Consider the following 20,772-nt stretch of genomic DNA (forward strand, 5'->3'; position numbering starts at 1 on the left):
TAGTTATATTTACTACATTTTAATAAATAACCTGTTGGATAATATTAAAATGAGTTTTCTTCGTTTTCACTAACGTTTGGTAATCTCTTGTCAATACCATCAACGGGAAAGTTGGCAATGGCAACAAAATAAAAGAAAACCTGGTCAACACTACATTCTAACCAAATTTTTGTTGAACACCCCCATGAAAAGTCTAGACGAATTAAAATTTATATTATGTAAAGATCATAGACACAGATTTTGGTTTATAGAACATAGTACATACCTAACCTTTTCTACAATCTACTCATCGGAAAAATCTCGCCTATCAAGAACCTATTTTTTATTTTGTTGTAGATTTATTAGCGACTTTCAGTAACGGTGACGAAGAAGATACAATAGAAAAACAATTGAATCTAGTAATAAAATAGCATTATAAATGTCTTAATTCGGCCAATTTGTAAAATTTCCGTTGTTTATGATATGACTTAACTAAGGTTGTCAGTATAATAAATAAACAGATACCTAGAACTGGGCTTGGTGGATTTAAATATTGTATATCGAACTTTTATAATCGAAATCAATTTGAAATTGACGTCGAAGCATATTACTTTATTATCAAGCAATTTCTTTTTCAACTGATGCACTAGGCGGCTAAGAAGATTGGTTCTAATACTTCCATTTCAAGATAAATCGAATACCGACTGCTCTTGGGTATCTAAAAATAGTTCAAATTGCAAATTGAACGGCCCATTGATTTCGTTTGCTTTTTGTTCAGGCTAGATAATTCTATATCCTTTGTATGTATTACTATCAACTATTAAATTACACTAATCTCTTGAAAATAAAAATGGTTATCAATAATCTATTAGACGTTACAGAATCTAAAAGTCTAATACTTTATGTTTTAAGATTGATTAAAAGAAATATCTAGAATATAAAAAAAAATATCAAATTTAAAGTCAAAGTATTTATCTATCTGTGGCAGTACATTGAACTAGTCGGTTAGCTATTCATGAAAGTTGCTCCCGCAATGAGAATGCCAGCTGGCGCCATCGAGGACCCAAGACTAGTCATAGGCTGATAGTAGGGTATTATTGTATCGGATTAAGCTAATACTTAACTTTGTAAGTACTTTACAATCAATCAATCAATAATGCAACAACATATCTAAACGAATCTGTATCTAAGTTAATTTGGGTGTGACAACTTAGAACACTGGATAAAATGCTTTAAAACTTGATAAAATCAAACCATAGAATATCGTACTGTCAGATACAAAGATAATAAATATATGATATACTCTATGAATTAAACCGTAAATTATTTTGTAAATAATAAAAATATCAAGCACATACTGCAATCTTCAAGATGTAAGAGAATCAAAGTTGTAATTATCATCCGTTATGTTTACTGTTTGTTTAAATGTAGATAACATCTAATAATTTTCCTGAATGCCTAACATTAAATTCATTTATTAATAAAATGGTTTTATAAATGTTTCTGTATATTACAATGCTTACATATTACCCATTATTCTCCTTCGTTTAATATTTAGCACAACTTTAAGAATCAATAATAATATTGTCAGAAACTAAATTGTTCAAAGACTTTCATCATTGACTGTAGCACAATCATTATCTGCGAATAAAAATATGAATCATATGTCTTATTATGAATTATATTAACCATTCATACCCATTACAGAACAATGCTTCGCTTTTACTATTTCATAACTACGTTTACAATCGTTATACCATAGTATTGTCTAGGCCAAACAAAATATGTTCCATTTTACGAATTGTTTTTTTGAACTGAATTTTAAATTACGTATATACTGCTCTTTAAAAACTACAATCTTTTGAAAATTATTTGCCTGTTTTTATAATAAATTATGCCGTAGAACATTTTTTATTTTATTTATATACCGTTAATTTTAACGGTATATAAATAAAATAAAAATAATCAGTGGCGCCTTAGATTTTTGAATCTGTTACATGATCAATTTTGAAATCTAATAGGCAAGTAGGTGATCAGCCTCCAGTACCTGACACACGTCGTCGAATTTTTGGGTCTAAGGCATGTCGGTTTCCTCACGATGTTTTCCTTCACCGTTTGAGCAAATGTTAAATATTAAATGGCACATAGAAATAAATTCCATTGGTGCCGGGGATCGAATCTACGATCTCAGGTATGAGAGTCGCACGCACTAAGCCAACACTGCTCACTTTATATACCGTTAGAAATATATTTATTAGTATAAGTTCAAAATATGCGTATTATTTTTTGGTCTTTACCATACACAATCTTAATTATCGGTATTTTTATTGCGACAATTGTACAATAACTCATCGAAACGGTTTATTGTTTGGAAGTTTCAGCGAGATTAGCCTTTACGTAAAAATTAAGAACCTTTTTTTATATTAATTTAAATACTGTTATAATTTGTAGCGAATATATTGTGTTTTCACTTTCGATGATAAATTAGAACATTAAGAATTCCGCTCGCGGGCAGGATGTCACGTTCCAGCTTCCGTATTGGCGGCCCTTTATCGTCGCTGTTCTGCAATTGCCTTTACTTTCTATGGTTCGGAAGCTTACATCCTCATATCGTTACTTAAAGCAATTTTTAAATAAATTGAACCAGCTTCATTTATTTTTTTTCTATCTTGTTATGTATTTGTCCGGAAGGTAAGGTATCTAACATTACCTTCCGGACTAATTTTATTTCAGGACAATTCCATTTTTGTTAATTTCATGCCATCAAAAAAGTAATATAAACATACATTGGTTTAGTAGAAAACATGCATGCTGAAAAGATCTGGTAAAATTTAACAGACTGAAAACAATTTAAAAGGTGAAGCTAAGTTGAGTGAAAAATTTGTGACTTCATCTTAAAAATCAAGTGATTATTTCAATTTTTTACAGTTTGCATGTAATATGACAAACATGATTCAAGTTTGTTGTATGAGGATGAGTTTAACAGATAGATTGTTTATCACAAATCCAGTTATCTTATCTTACCGGATATATGCGCGAAGCTGCAAATCTGCAGCCGTCAATCAAGATGCTTGAAAGCCGTGCAACTTAATTGTACTAACTACGGAAGCTACTTAGCCAACGAATCAACAGCGGTGTCAAATTACGACTAGTAGAGAATGGCGTTAATGTCTAAATTAATTCAAATGATAGCTTGGTATATGTATATTGTCAAGACTTACAGACTGCAACTAATATTAGAACTCATACATTAAATCTTTTATACATAGCACAGGTGGAAGCTTCTCTGTGGAGATGTGACTGTAGAGGATTGTTTGTAACGTTATTTACAACTATTATTGTCATACAATAATTAATTTTATATTACAAGGAAGGCGCCCACTCGAAATTATAGTAAGTAATCAAGTTTTTAAGGTGTAATGTTCTTATTAAGCTAAATATCACGGAAAATTCCGCACGGCATATTCGGCTTAAAATATTGTTCAAGATTTTGACATAAATGTTAACTAAAAAACTCTGAATGCCGTGGTGATAAGTCATAATGAGTTAAGTATTTAAGATAATAAATAGGCGTCATATCTAACAACTAAGAATAATTTACTCACATTCTTGGACACCCTCAACTTAGAAGAACGGAAAATTCTCTTCAAGCTGATGTGTAAATCCACGTTTCATACTTAGAAAATATAAATACTTAGGGTTAAACTGAATAATAGTTGTTTTTTATATTCTTGCATTCTTGCATAAGCCAAAAACGCGTTTATAAAGAAAATGGAATACAACCAACTGTGTCTTGGGTTCAATTACTGGCGAAGCGATTGTTGTTTCGCCTTGATAGGCACAGAATGCTGATCACCTATCAAAATCATCAATAAAACGTTCCACAAATATTTGACATGTATTGGTAGGACTTCACAGAAAAAAATATATTTAATTACGATTTATACTGAGTTTTTAGATGAATTAATATTATACCTTCATAGCAAACTTAAAAAAATTCTCATAAAATAAATACAAGTCTTCACATTATGTAGCACCTGGAAATGAATATTCCATAAAATAAAATCGGATATTAGAACACAATAGAAAATATAAAGAATTTACACAAGCAAGAAGATACCGTTTATCTTGATGCTATTAAAATTAAATAATTTATCCATATCACATCCACTTGTGTCATTTACATCGAAAAGGATCCACTACGCGTTAATTATATGAACTATCTTTCAAAAATTGCGGCAGTATCAATAAATTTGATTTTATAACCATTTTAATCAGTAACACAAATTTTTATTTATTTGCTAAGTGATAAAAATATAATATTACCACCACGTCTATATATTATGTCACGTCTATATGTATATATTTATATTTCTATATATATTATAGAAAAGTAATAATATATTAAGAACTCTGGTAAACGTTTTAACAGTAGTAGGGTATATTTTTTCCAGCAAAAAATGTTAATGAGTGTCGACTTTTAATTAAGTTCCCATTTATGACAATCGTCTGGATTTTGCGTATAGTTAAAATTTTGATTTATTAATTTAGATAATCTTTGGATTTTATAAGTTATTTATTGTTAAGAATGAAATTGCAGAATCATCGGATTCGCCACCGGCGCATTAAATTGTTTATGCTCAGTTATTAGGAAAGGTATTAGTGCGGAATAAATGTTAATATTTTTGGCATGCTTCCCTGCAAATGAGGACGTTGTAACGTCTCACGAATTCAGGAAGTATACGAGCAAGGATGAACATGTTACATGGAGACACATAATTTATTATACACTGTTTATTCGTAGAAATTATTATTTAATTAGGTACGGAAGTTTGGGAGTTATTTAGTAGTTGCGAGTTGCCATTTAAATGATAACATTAGTAGAACAACTGATATGAACGTGTGTAAAAATCGATTTAAAAATACAAGAAAGTTGTCAGGTTATTTTTATTATCAGTATAGTTTACATGCCTTGTTAATTTGCGGTAATGTAAATACAAAGAAGATTATGTTATAATTGGGGTTTTCTATAACATAATGAATTCCAAGTATAACATGAAGCCATTATATTAAGAATTAATCTTCATCGTGAAAAAGGTAAAAGAGAAAGTACCAAGCCCAACGGTTCCATTGTGTATGTCATGTATGTCTATAATGTCTTTATTAAAGCCTGTTTCGGTCAGCTTATCAACAATAGTATTCCGATATTGTTCGTATAAACCAATATTCGTAGAAAATACAATAGATTAGGTGTGGTTTGGAAAGGTACTAAATGAGTGCGTAGATATATTTATATCGAGTCGATTTCTCAAATAATAAGATTGTATTTATTTTAGGAACTTATTTGAATTAAAAAAAATATTATTGATGCGTTATGAATTCATATTATTGATATTTGATTGTTGCAATAATTTAAACGATAAAACATACAATTTATTTCGTCCAGCAAATACATATCCTATGTAGAAGTTTGTAAACTTTCAAGGCAAACTCACGCATGCCACTCATACTTATTGACATATTGACAAATCCGTGTGCGGAAAAGCGCGAGTGTGTAGAATACATATTTGATAGAGCATAGAGTATAGACGTCATGGTCTCGCCTCAGTGCGTGACAGCTGACAAGTGGAAGCTTACGAGACACGCGACACTTTGAACCGCGAAATATTGCTTTTGATAAAATTGGAACCATTTTATAAGAGCCTCAAATTAGTACAAAACTCATTTAGTATAAATACAACTATATGAAATTTACATGATTTTTAAATTTACGGAATTACAGAAATTTACGTTAATTATAAAAAGTTACGACACTGCAGCGTATAATAAAAAATATATCCAACGTAAAGAGTGACCTTTTTTCGGAACTCCAATCAACTGAAGTCCTAAAATAATTGAAATTCAATTAATAAACATAGAAAAATGTTTCGCCAATCAAAATGTAAATATATTTTAGCCGCCATATTATGGTGATATATTATCTAGTTTGGTTAAGATTAATGTAGGGTGAGGCTGTAACTTATACAACCATATTGAAACGAGATATGTTGTGGTGTCGAATGAGAATTAATTTTATCAGACAATGCCTATTTACTATACTTTATTGGTAATAATTACGCCCTAAGGTAAAACAAATTGTGTTAATTAAGTTTATACGCACCCTTTTTATTAATTATACCAAAAACAGCAATTGTTATTATACAGACGTTTGATTATTATATTTTATAAATATTATTGTAAATTATTATTATTACCATATTGAAAGCTATGATAGTAGCTTTTAATGAGGTTATATTATGTGAGTAGAAGTGAGTTTAAAAAAGTATGGATATAGGCAATAACGTAATGTAACATACGATAGATTAGCAAGTAAGAATTATATACTATAAGTAACAATTATATTGGTTATAGTAGTTGATAGTTATATATGTTCAGTAATTCATTGTAACATAGAACTATGTTACTAGCCCCTTTGTGTCGTTCACCTCAGGTGTTCTTCCGTCTCGGTTAGACGACAAACGTAAATAAAACAAGGGAAGACTAAACATTTTTCCCCAGAGAGCATGCGAGGGCAGTATCATGATCAGATGCAGTTGCAATTTATTAGATTTCGTAACGCGAAGTTCATTAGAACTTGAACTTTTCTACGTAAAACCGATATTTAAATGCCTGGGTTACAATTGCAAGTTTTAAATACGTTAATTATACTATTAACTGATTAGACTGGGACTGTTATCACTTAACACTGATCGCAATCTGTTTATAATGTTATTTACGAAAGAGTTTGAGGTATGTATTTTACCTTATAAGACTATTTTCATTTTATGCTAAGTTCACAGGTGTTTTCAGTAGCTCCAATGGCCAAGTCTATGTCTAGATAAATGTTTTAAGCATGGCAATAACTAATCCTTCAGAAATTTGTAGTTTTTTAAGAATTTTGAAAAACATATATTTGTTGACATTCACGTAGTTAAAAATTACTTTAATAATGTTAACTTATACGACACGGTTCGTAATAGAGTTCGTTTTGGCGCAAAACAGTGCCGTTTATTTTTTTCTTAACACAGTTCCACGAGTTAACATCAGGTAAGTGTCAGATATAAAGTGAGGTACGGAGTGTTAGTCAGTGTTGACGCTGTAACTTTAAGATTAGTCTGTATTACTTATTTACACAAGTATTGTAAAAATTTAAAAATAATATATATATATATATATATATATATATGTATAATTATTTGTACATAATTTTAAATTGTTTAAATTTAAAATTATGTACAAATAATTATAAGTTTAAATACAATAATACATAACTATAATCCGTTAAAAAGTGTTTTTCTTTAAAAATATTGTAATTTTTACTGGATCCTGTTAATGAGTTTAATAGAAATACGATGGACAAGTTCTGTATTCTCTTTTCCCATCTATGACTAACAATAATCATTTAAGTCCAACCTATTGAAGAATATTTAGATAGCGTATAGCATCTATAAAGTGGCCTATAAATGCATAGACATTATCTAACTTTATATTACTTCCACCATTTATGGTAATAAAAGTTAAGCTAGCTATTGAAGTTACGAGGACGGCTCACTTGAGACTAGTGCTCGCAATTTCGGTTTAAGTAGGTCTGGGCTTTTGAATGAACCGATGTTCTTATCACGCCATGGGGATTTGCATACCTCATAGGTAGATTTGTAACTGGTTCGGAATAGTCTTAACTGTCTATTGTTATAACGCTAAAAGAATGGAATCGTTTTTTTTTCAAATATATGAGAATCTTTAGACAATGTATAATAGTATATGGCAGCGCTATAATTGTTACAAAAATTATGAAATAGTCTCAGTCGCATACATAATGTGGAAATACCAGTGGTTTCTATTGGCAATGGAAAAACAAAGAAGGCAGATAAGGATAACAGGTCTCTATGGGGTTGTCCCATGTAAAATGAGATTAAAATAGCGATAATATTTACAACAATTCTTGTTAGTAAAACAATTTGTACAGAGTCTAAGTTAGAGCCTAAATAGGTTTGGATGGATATTTGTAAGGATATTTTCTGTTAAGAATAATTGTAAAAACTTGATATAAATATTCTAAACACGTGTCAAGCTCATAATTTTGCTTGTACCTATGGCAGGTACTTGTCATAGGTAGATAATGTATGGCGGCTTTGACACAAACAATTTTAGAAGCGTTCGTTTATAATGAGAACTCTTGGGACAAAAGGTTAGCTATGTTGACTTATGAGGACATAAATAATAAACATAGAGGGGTCTAAGAGACTCTGATAGAGAGTGGTTGACGTGAAAAGCGCCTTTCTACAAATCTCTTTCAATTTTACTAATACAATTTGAATATAAAATACAAAGATCGTTAAAGAAAATTGGTAACAATTAATAAAACTTGTTACCAAATTGAAATTTTAAAAATAGAACACATAAAAACAGCTGTAGTTTTATAAACTAATTAAATATAAATATATTTTATAATTGTTTATAATTATAGATTATGATTTGATAAGAACTACGCCTGTACTGTATACGCAAATGTCCTAAAAACTTTTACTTCGGAATGTTAATTACAAGTATTAGAAAGATGGCATTAAATTTAATTGAGCTATCACTGTTATAGCTACTAAACAGCTTATTCCGATTTCAAACGAAAGCAGATACAATTATCCAAATTGAAAAACAAATTAATCAAACCATGAACCAAATTATGACTACCCATGACCAGAATTTGATTTTAAATTAATTGACATCGCCGTCAACTAAACAGGTTTAATACTGCAACTTATTTTTGTTTTTATGATGAATTACCCTGTTTGTAGGTTTAGGTAAAAACAATTTGTAGATTATCTATCTGCCAGGTGGCAACACTTTATCGACTGGTTTAGTAACTCGTTAACAGCCCACAGACTATCAAATTCTTACTTTCTATGAAAGGAAATCGAAATTATTGCATGGACACATTCCATTTCTCTCGCGGTAGTTTTGATAATGCGTTTTTATTTTTATCTCGTGATTGCCATGACGAAAGCATATGGTAAGTTGACTTCAACCTTAAAACTGCAAATTTATGAACAACGAAAGTGCTTTATTAAAAAACCACGAAAACGAGAATTTATGAAACCACTTTCAAGACTTAAATATTTAATAACTACTTTATCCTTTCAGTCTATAGATTTTTTAAAGTTTTTTATGATGACTTGCTTATTATTGATAATTATTTACGCCTCTAATTATACTTAAAAATGAAAAAAAAAATACGATATTTTTAAATACCTTGTATATTACTTTTTATTTATTTTCATGATTTATCTCGAACACGACTATAACAAGATTATCATATCATTCTTGGTGCTGAAGGAAGTTCGAAAAAATATATATGTTTTTCATGTTTATTTCATATTGTAAGGAACCTCTTTTATACTTATGGATATAATATTTTAGCAACGAAAAGACGTTATATCAGATAACTCTCATTCCCTCTAAGTGACAACAAATAAACGATCAAATTCGAAGAAATAAACATTATAAACAAACCATGCACTTAGTCTCGAATCTCGCGTGTTCTATTATTTACTAACCAAGGGTGCAAGTTCAATGACCTCGAGTTTAAGAAAATGACAACACAGGTAGGAAGAGGTAGCCAACTATTTCTTTAAACAAAGATAATAATGAAACTGTATCGAAGCGAGTGCGTGGTTAATTGCCGTTGATTGCCGAGAACGTATTCTAGTTTACCGAAGATGGAAGCAGTTCTTGGTAGTGGTATTAATAGCAAGCGGGCGGGCCTCAAAGTACACCAGTTTTAGATGTGTCTATTTAGAACATGTGTAAATAAATCTAGCAAGTCACTTTCGACCGCGCTTGTCACTTTCATTGCTTACTGCCGCTTGCCTTGTCCTGTGCCTACATACGACCTTATACGGCGACACATGAGACATTTATGAAGTTGATATACTGTATTTAATTTCAATAAATAAAAGTTACATTCTAAAGAACATTAGCATTATCAGTTGACTCTTTTTATCGAGTTAGGTCATAAAAAACGTTCCTAATCCATATCCCAACGAATAAATAATTAATAATATGTCGACTTAAGTTTGTGCTTTACTTATGATGAGCCGTCAATCATGTTTTATTTAAGAAACTATTGAGAGTTTCCAAAAGTTCAAAATCATAATTTGTAAGTTTTATTCATAATTTATATATACGCACAATTATGTTTACTGTTAAGTAAGATGTAATTGCTAATTTGATCCTATGATACAAGGAATGAGAGCTTAATGAAAATAGTTCAAATTACAATGTAGTGTTGGCAAATTCCTAACGCCTTTTTACAATTCTCACGTTAGCAATACAATATCTTGATTGCAAATCCATTTCATATTGTTTGATTGAAATTTTAATAGAGCGTTTACGCGTAACTAAATCCAAATAAAGTACTGTGACATAACAATGCCAGCTCGAATATACGATGTAATGTAACCGACATTGAAGCACAACGCTGTGACGAACCAAAACAAATGGAGACGACACCGTTACAATACTTCGCGGAATAAAAAAATACAGCGCAACGGTAATCTGTGTTTGCCGCTTAAAATACACAATATTTTGACAGATGTCAAAGTTTTTATATTGGTTCGCACTTACATACTCAATTTCGTAGAGATTACTTCGCACAAGAAAGCGCATCGGAAATTATCTTGGTCGTAAATATACGAATCTCGGTCGGTTGTCACCTTTACTGCACCCAGATGGCACAGTTCCCAGTGAAAACGGTTTTAGCGTACGCACGTAAAGATTGAATTAAATATTTCCTACGATAGGATCAACATTTCTCTACGTCGATCACGATCTTCGAATTTGCCAAAACAACAATAGCAAATAAGGAAACATCACCGTGAATAAATAAGAAAAAACGTTTCCTAATCTGAAACTAGTATGAAATGTTTTAAGAACACTTTATGCTTCTTACTAATTCTTTTTCATGCCATTATGTCTATATTTACAATGTTTATACGTTGATTATAGAAGTTTATTAATTATTTTAACTTTGCAGATAAAGAGTGTACCACATCAGAATCGGATCAGGTTTGAAGGACGGGAGAGGAAAAAAGTTACGCGGAAGACTATAGAGACAAGAAGTAGCTTCGTGGAAATCTTATAGAACGTTAATGAGTAATATAAACCAATGTTGCAGAAAAAGTGTGCAACATGTTGCTATTGTCCATGGAGACGGAAGGCGGCGTGGGAGCCGACCTCCTCTTGGGAAAATCTCACTCCCATATTTCGTTCACATGCGAGTGTATTGATAAAAAGTTAAATCACCATTACAAATCATGACCATATCAAGGCGAGCATTCTCGGAATATAATCGGTCGAATTCAATGCCGTATCGCTTAAGATTTTATACGCGGAGAAAAATAGCATTATGATGTGAACGAACTGGACATTGAATTTTTATTACTAAAGACAATAAATTTGCATATAAAAAAATCACTATAAAATATTGAATTTTTTTACATCACTCTTAATATGCAAGGTATTAAATTTATATTGCATAACCAACGAATTATATAAAGAATGTTGTTGCTAAATTTGAATTTCCGAATCTATATATTTGTGTTGTTTTGTTTTCACACCCAATTTTGTATTATTAAGGTTAATTATGCCAGTTTGGATATAAATATGATATTTCCTCATCATTCATACATCGTCAGATCACAAAGCCAACAAAAGTATATATGTCTGTATACTAATCATAAACAGTAAAACCAAAGTAGTATTTAAAAATAAACTCCAAACAAACAACTTTTATAGTGTTTACAGATTATAAAATGATTTGCTGAACTGTTTTAAAAGTTAATAAGAAATGTACTTTTTCCTAAATACATACAAATATATCTAATAACTAACCTTAAAATTTAATTATTAAAAAAATATTATTAAAAGGAGTCCCTTTAGGCAAGGTTCCGAAGATACTAGCAGCGTTCCCCCTTTGAATAGCTAGACTAATTCTTTGCGCGAGGTAGCTGCCAGCTCTTCGTTCTCCTGTGATGTCGACTAACCTTTTTGATAATTCCCTAAAAAGCCTTAACGCGCTAGGACCCCACGGACCAACGGTAAATTAGGTAAATATGCTAAATGTTTAACATTATTATGTCATTGCGACATACTTTGTGGTTTGTATTTTATTGTATTTCTTCCTATGAAAGCATATTTAACGGGTTTACCTGTTCCATATTTAAATCTTTCTTAATAAATATCAAAACTATGAATATACTCGCGTTTCGCGTACATGCGTGATTTGCGTGGTATCTGAAAGAGATTCCATTTTATATCGTCTGAATTATTGAAATTTGTTTTTTTATTAGGCCTTCGACTTCTTTAGGTTTAAGGCATCTTTATAAGACTTTCAATCGGGGATGGAACCTGCGACCTCAGAAAGTCGTTCGATGAAGCCACAATACTTTTGAATATGTACTAATAATTGTTAATAATGATGACAGTTAATTAATTTTGAATTAAATAAATTATTACCACATTAATATAACATACCTACATATACTACATTTTAGTAGGTAACATAAAGAAATCAAAAATCTTTTTTTATATAAAACAAAATATAATTCATAGGTTTACGTTGGAGATGGGCTTTTTGCCAACGAGACTTTTCTTATAAAGTTAAATATTTATATATCTTTATGAAACGCTATCTGGATAACATGGCGACCGCCAGCTGTGATTGGCGTTAACATTTCTTCCGTCAAAAAATTTGGCTATATGAATGCCAACAAAAGACAACATAAATTTGATTTCTCAATAATATGAAGAGTTGTCGATAATTTAAAGAGTTGAACAGGTTTGGTCCAATGTTCGGGCCAATGTCATACGCAAAAGGGTATTGTACCGATGGCTCAACTAGTAAACCTTCGCTTGCTCAAATGTACTTGTTCTCGTAAAAACTTCACGGCCATGGCTATTTCTCGTTACGGCTATCAATGACGGTTTTAAACTATTCGAAAACCGGAAAATATTAATTCCTTGTACGAAATTTTTAAAGGGAAAATCCGTATAAATATAAATTACGGTCGTAAGTACAGATTTGATTAATTCTTTTTTTTAATTACATTTAGCTATAATTTTTCTATATAAATTATTTTATATCAATCTAGAATAAAATAGACCAATATTAAAAGACATGACCAAGTAGGTACTTATTAACAAATGTCAAGTGTTCGTATCTCATAATACAAGTCCTTATTAAACATTGTCAGTAAGCACTGAACTTATATGACAATACGGTTTCTGTGTTACTTTACGTATTACACACATATATGTAGTTCTATATACTAAACATAATATTTATACTATAATTCTATATTAGTAGAAGGGTCTTGCAAATATATGTATATATTTAATTAATTTAGCATGAAAAACTTACAGTCAACAGAATAATAAAGTCAATTTTTGTAAAGACAATCTTAGAGGTAATCTAGGGGCTTGCACTAAGAAATACTTATACATAATGCAATACAATTACAATATGTATGACACATTGAACAATATTTTCTTAAAGCAAACATCTCTGTGAATGAATGCCGCATTTATTCCTTGACATTTGTAATCTAATTCAATTGTATCGACACAAATACTTTATTATACACACTATTGTTATGTGCTACTTTTGACAAGTGTAAAAATTCACACACATCTATCAAAAAGTATAACATTTGTGTTTAAATACGAAACACGACATGAAAATTCTCACTAAACTTTCTTTTATTTCCGAGTTAATTATTCATTGTATGCTTTACGAGGTGGAGTCAGTGTGAGAGTGCAACTTTAAGTCTAAGATTTAGCGTTTGAATTACGATCGTATATCTAAGATTTTTTGTTGTTATCTGTGGAACTATGTATGAAAGTGCGTAAAATATATTGCGAGGAAACCGAAATGACTTAAATAAAAATCGGACGTATTTGTTTTAGTAAGTTCATCTAATTGCTTATAAGCATTGCCGGAAAATTGCAGAAAAAAAGCCGAAACTCAATTTCTGGTTGAGAAACACATGTATGTCGCCCATTGGGTACAGGAACATACTTTTCAGTATTTTGCACAACTGAAAGGTGCGGTTGTAAATAAATAATTTTTTCTGTATAATTAAAGTATAGTTTGATAAATAATGTATAAATTGAAATATGGTTTATGAAGTAAGGGTTTAATTAAAAATAACCTTGTTTTAAAACTTTTCCAAAACAAAAAAAAACCCACGATATTATTTATTGTCTAAAACTCAGCTTGCTATTAAAAATATTTTTGCAATTGTTACATAATGACGAAACAAAATTGTTATTACATTTTTGTGTACACTTAATTTCAATTATAAAGTCTTACTTCTTATTGTTGAACGAACCGCTTACACCAAGAACGTCTGCAAGTATCCATTAATATAGACAATATAGGAAGCCATTCTTCCGAAACAGATATTGGTTAAGAAAAAGTTTACGTATCTGTTATTACTATAATTATAATCTATGGATTAAAACATAATATGTATACAATGACAGGAACTCAATAAACGTTCCAATATATTTGAATTTGGAATGACAAAAGCGATATCCCAATTATAAAGTGCGAATCATAAACACTTTTTTTAACCAATACATACACATAACTATAACAGTCCATGTATGGGAGAACACGGAACTAGGTATTTCATATAATATGCGCATTGGTATGTTGTCCTTTACAGTGAACGTAATAAATTAAGACAGGACACCTGTTGAAAGTCGTTTAAACCATATAGAACTAATATAAAGCTTCATAGCGCCTTCTTATTGTTAAAAAGGGGATTCGTTTTAAATACATTTTGTAACGTAAAGTTCAGTAGTGTGTTGTAAGTAATTTATTTATTTATTTAATGTAATGTATAAATGTAATCCTACAGCTAACATAAATTATATATAATTACGAACAAATACAATCAAAATATAGCTAAAGATGGAATATATGATACATTTTACTACAAGAAGATTTACAAAAGGGAACAAATAATTATTCTCACTTGATCATCAATTTTACTGTAACAGCACCTAACACACAAATTTGGTATTCATCGACGGTGCATCTAGATAAAATACCTATTACGCAGGTTTTGAATGGACGAATACCATTATAACAAATGTATTCTTTTTAATTACATCAGACTTCGGGCGAACAAATTGGTGGTAATTTTTATCTAATTTAAAAAGCACCTTAATTACTTCCTAATAAGGTATGTTTTTAATCCATTGCCCTACTTTGACGATCAAGCCCATCATCATACCATGAACATTAAGGAATATTTTACTTCTCGGGAATCAAAAGCGACTCAATTTAATTAACGCGCAAACTAACGTGGCCGTCAATTAAATATCAACAAACAATCAATCGAAATTTGAAAGTGTAGATTGGATCGTATTGTAATCAATAAACAATAAACGCGCGTGATTTTTTGATTTAATTGCGCGTCAGTTTAATTGTTTAGTAATGGAAATGATAAGAAGGTTAAGGTGAAGGGCCACTACCGGCTTGGTTTACGCATATTAAATTATAATAGAAGAAGAGTTTATTGGTTTAGATCCATTTTTTTAATAATGGTTAGAACCGTACCAGAAGTCGAAACAAATATCAACAAATTTATTAATTAAATAATATATTTAATTAGACTTGTTCCCAGTTATATTACTGGTATGATAAAATAAACTATAGCTTAATTTTTTTAGGAAAAATAAAATAAAAGATTTTTTTATTTATGCCTTTATTAACTTTTTACTATATATTTTACTAAACAGTAAAAAAGGAAATTGAATTATTAAATCGTATGTAATAATGCAAAATTAAATTAAGGTTGAAAATATTAATTACGATGTTACTCAATTAAGTTGAAATAACATTCATTTCAGATTTTTGATAAAATCCTTATATTTTAAATGATAACGTTATAATTCATATCGTGTTGAGTAAATCGCAATGTAATAATGATAACAAGTAATATGGCAATGCTAATTGATAATTGATTAAAATATGCAAAACAAATGCACATCAGATGGACGAGTCATGGTTTGTTGAATTGTATTGAAATTGATAAAGTACGGAAGGGATAAATAAATGAAGATCTCAGTAACACGGATACAAGATATCATTGCTTAATTAAAAAAAAATACACACAACGACAAAAAGAGAAAAAATAGTGGCGCTACTACATAAAGATATCAGACTTAAACTTCTGTATCTGTTTGTGATAATTATCTTTTAATAGACAAGTATGTTGGTCATCAAATGAGTGTTAATTGCGGACATAGAAATTAAATTCCACTGGGCCGTGTTTCGATCGCACGGCGTCAGAGTTGAGAGGCGCAAATTCTCACAATGGTGAGGTATTATACTACACTGATCTAACTGCTTCACAGGACGCAGACTGCTGTGAAATTTTTTGCTGTGGTAAAATAAATATTAATCATTAATATACCATAGAAGACCCAAAATATAAACATTTTCACAATTATGAAGAGAGCTCTTAATGTCGCACGTGTTAATACTTTTAGTTGCGTGTCCCGTCATCCCGGGGGGATGATATTCAAATATTTATGCTTAAATAGAAAAACATAAGCCGCCCTACCTCACTAGTTATATTGCATATCAGGGATTATTGTTTAATTAATTTGGAACATCTATCTAATTACATTTCTACCACTGGAAGGCTACCGTCTTAGTTTTTTCATTATAAATATTAGGTTATAACGTTAAGTTTTTAGGCAAGTGAAACTTATTATCGATTCTATCGAATAGAATACAGACAAACATTTTGTAAATATTTTTGTTTATCCGCTTGATACATATCCATTGCACTCCCGTTGCCCTGCATAACTAATACCAATACCCCTTTGACGCAACACCTTAATAAAAGGTGATGGACAACATATACCAGCACTTTTGACCGGATACCTAACATCAGACCGATCAAATCTCAGGTAGTATTAAGTATATAATATAGATAATTGTCGTGCACCTAATATCGGGCCGACTCAATTGTCATATTTAGTTAAGTTCTTAATTATTGTAGAAATTTTTGCGTTGTTTTTTTTTGGGATTCACCGCTGGCCCTCACTTAATTCGCTTTCAGTTGAAATTACGCGGATAACTGGATCCCGAATTACTTCAAAGTTCTAATTATCGACAAACTAGTATAGCTCTAGTGAAGTGTATGAAAAAATTAATATTAATGGAACATTTTTCAAAATGACAACATCCAATCTTATTTTATATACTATACTGTTTAACATAATCAAATGGCTGAATAATTTACCAATACTAGTTAGAATAAAGATATAACGGAATAATGTTTATTACGCTTTTAGGGTCTTATAATAAATATTTAATGAATATATATCCTGCAGTATTGGCAAAGTTTGTAAACATTTTATTGAGGAATTTATACTGTTATTTGTTGATACAACACATTAAGAAATATAATTATTTATTGTGCTTGTACGTTTTAATAAAAAAAATTCGTTTGAATATTATTGATGATGGTAATTAATTTGTGGGCAGAAATGCGGTTCATTATTGTAAAAACGTGTAAGATAAATCTATTGTTAAATAATTTAAAATATGGAAAATTAAAGTTAGTTTAGTGTGATTTTTTTATAAATAAAATATTTCGAATAAAAACTCCTATAGAAAGTCTTCTTCCGAGTGATATTTATATTTTTGCGTCGAATACAATAAAAATTATATATTTTGTATTAATATATATTAAGCAAACAACTTCATCTCCACCAGGCGATCCGTATCTTTAAAATACCATCGAATTTTTTCTTCCAAATTTTAGCAGTCCAGAAGGCGCGAAGATTTTGAAGTAATTAACCAACTCTATAGTTAATATAGTTAGGATAATACCAGATTATAGGGAAATTAAACAATGAATACAAGCTAATTACTGTGTAACGAGTATAAGGGTTTGCATGTATATGACATATATATGACAAATGCAGTAAACAGTTTGCGTCGCTTTGTTTGTATTCACCGTTATCGGAGGACAACAAAACAATGTTTTATAACACTTAAAAAATAGGCCTTGATTTTGTAAGAAGTACTTGATGTGAGAATAATGAGTACATATTCACATACTTAAAGTGCATTTTTAAGTTGACATTATTAGAAGTCGTTGGTTGTCTAATAATAGTCATTTGTCTATCTTAAAAAAGATAAAACAGGTAGTTTAAAGAATAGCTCATCGTTATCTAATTAGCCACGGATAATTATTATCTTTAAGGACAATAAAACTGTATGGTATAATTATATACGGAAATAAATTGTTTCTAGAGAACCGTGGGCACCATTTGCAGGTTCAATAATTTTAGAAAAGCCTTCAAGAAAAGAGTTCAACGCACGCGTCAAATGACAGAAAAAGTCACGAGATAAATATAATTAAGATGCAATAAACTACAAGACTCAATTAGGAACTGGTTTGCAGTTTAAAAACTATTACTAGTTTTATCAGACATTATTGCGCTCATTCAGTGCTTTAAATTTCTTTGAACGTTCTATAATAAAATGTTTTTTTTTTAAACTGTTATTAAGTGACATAAAAACTGCAAGGAAACGTCCGACCTTCGATAATAATGCAGTTCACGGCTCGATCTCCTCTCGTCCGCATAAATCAGCTGGTGTTTATACATAAATATATTGAAATTCAAAACGTACTTACCGTAAACAGACGGCCGTTTTGAAAATAAACCGTAAACCTCCAATGTGATCACAAAATAAACAATACACAAAACTGTCAAACAAAGTATCTAGAGAACTGAAAACTGTTTTGTATCACTTTACGAATCGAACGCGATTAAAGTTTCGGAGCGCGGGGAGAAATAACACGTACACTCCGCTCGGCGGTCGCGAGTTTAATGACGACAGACGATTCACGATGTACGAAATACGGATCGACTTCGGTCGCAATCGGCACGCTCGTACTGGACACGCAAGTTTTGATGTTTTGGGCAGAATAGTTTTCCTCCGGCATTTCCTGACCATTTTCATAAAAGCTTTCATCCTGTATATACTAAAGCGTAGGGGACCCCAAGTTTAAAATAATTTTATTTAAATAAATTATGCTTATTATTGGCAAGATAAAGTAATATATAAATATCTTTTTTCGGTATTACGAAAATGAGATTCGATATAGATAGGAACAAAGGCTAGAAACTATTGATATCGCAATAAGGTACTTTCTGGGTGAATATAACGAACGCGGCATATATTTGACGAAAAAAAAATTATTTTGTTAGTCAGATTATTTTTTTCTGACTATGAGCATCAGCGGAATTTGTCAACTTAAGGCTTTTAAATTGTAACCTTGTGTAAAAAGTCAACATGGTTTTGCTTTTTAGAATACACTTGCCCGGCCATTTGACTACCAACGAAATAGGGTTAATATATCCATAATATCGATGAAGGTTACTAGCAGTAAAATCTGTTAATAGATTCAGTATTTCGCTATGTGTAAAAGGAAATACGATTTCATTAAATCAATATTCTTTTACAGTAGCAGTTCGGTTGATTGATTTACATAATCTACATAATTACTGAATTTTTGTGTAAATATTAAAATGCAAAAGACGTAAAAAGATTTTGTTCTATAATGTATATCTTTAACATTATGTGATCATAATCTATTTATGTTAAAACACATTTAAGTCAGTTGTATTTTCTATATTTAACCTTCTTAGTGTTATACTAAATACATTACTATTAATAAGAAGTGAATAATATAAAGATAATTTTTAATAATATATAAATATTTTATAAAGGGTATTTACATATATATTCTTACCTAGCGTATGTATGGAGCAAGGACATTATGCTAGCTTTAAACGTACAATCAAAGTTTTGCAATTGATCAATGTGTTATTATTTCTACGATTATTATGTGGGCTAAGAGATGTATTAAATATACATTTTAATGATATCCTAATATTTCATTATGCAATACTGAGTTTAATCATAATATTTGCATTGAAGAAAAAAATGGCCTGAGGGATTACTTAATGTCAATTGTCACTGCCACAGATATTATCATTCAATAATGTTTAAACTGTGCTGAGGGGGTTATTTTTATGCGTCTATAAAGTTAACGGCGCTCCTAACAAGTAACATCCCGTCGGGATCACGTACAAATCCATTGTTATCACCTTTTGTGTTTGTTTTTACAATATCGGAGTCGGCCTATAAAATACCAGACGAAATTATTAAAATAATCAATCGATGAAATGAATGAATTTGTTAAATAAAATTTAAGCAGATTAATTATTGTTACAAAAGCTGTTATTCTATATATGATATTTGATTACAATAAATTTCTTTTGTAACTACAAACACACTTTGTCGCTACTCTTCGAAGACACACTTCTTAAAGCATCAGCTAGCATCGGAATACTCGTGATGTATCGAATGACGTTCAATTTCGCGGTCATTTGGAAGGAAAAGCTAAATGAGCCTCTAAGACGATTGGTGTGCGCAGCAAGGCGAGACGGTGTTTCAATCTGGGCCACCGCTTGCAATTCAATAATGCGAAATTTTGGGCTCTCATGGAGTACTGTTTTCACCTCTTGGCGGAATCTCCCGAGTACCATCTCTTTCCACTTAACCCTAATCAACAAAGAGCGATTCGAATCGTCAACGACTAGTCACTTTCCGAGCGAATTGACTCCTTGACGTTGCGTAGTGATTCAATATCTTCGCAT

General features: G+C 30.6%; 1 protein-coding gene across 2 annotated transcripts in view; it reads right to left on the minus strand.

Annotated features, from left to right (window-relative positions):
• Nucleotides 1–18,922, minus strand: part of LOC111002854 — a 32,264-nt gene extending 13,342 nt beyond the window's left edge. For both annotated transcript variants that reach the window (XM_045629246.1, XM_022273118.2), the window contains exon 1: nucleotides 18,741–18,922. The gene's annotated coding sequence lies outside the window, so the exon portion shown is untranslated. The remainder of the gene's footprint in view (nucleotides 1–18,740) is intronic.
• Between the last annotated feature and the right edge of the window lie 1,850 nt (nucleotides 18,923–20,772).

Source organism: Pieris rapae, chromosome 8, assembly GCF_905147795.1.
Source record: "Pieris rapae chromosome 8, ilPieRapa1.1, whole genome shotgun sequence".
Taxonomy (NCBI): Eukaryota; Metazoa; Arthropoda; class Insecta; order Lepidoptera; family Pieridae; genus Pieris; species Pieris rapae.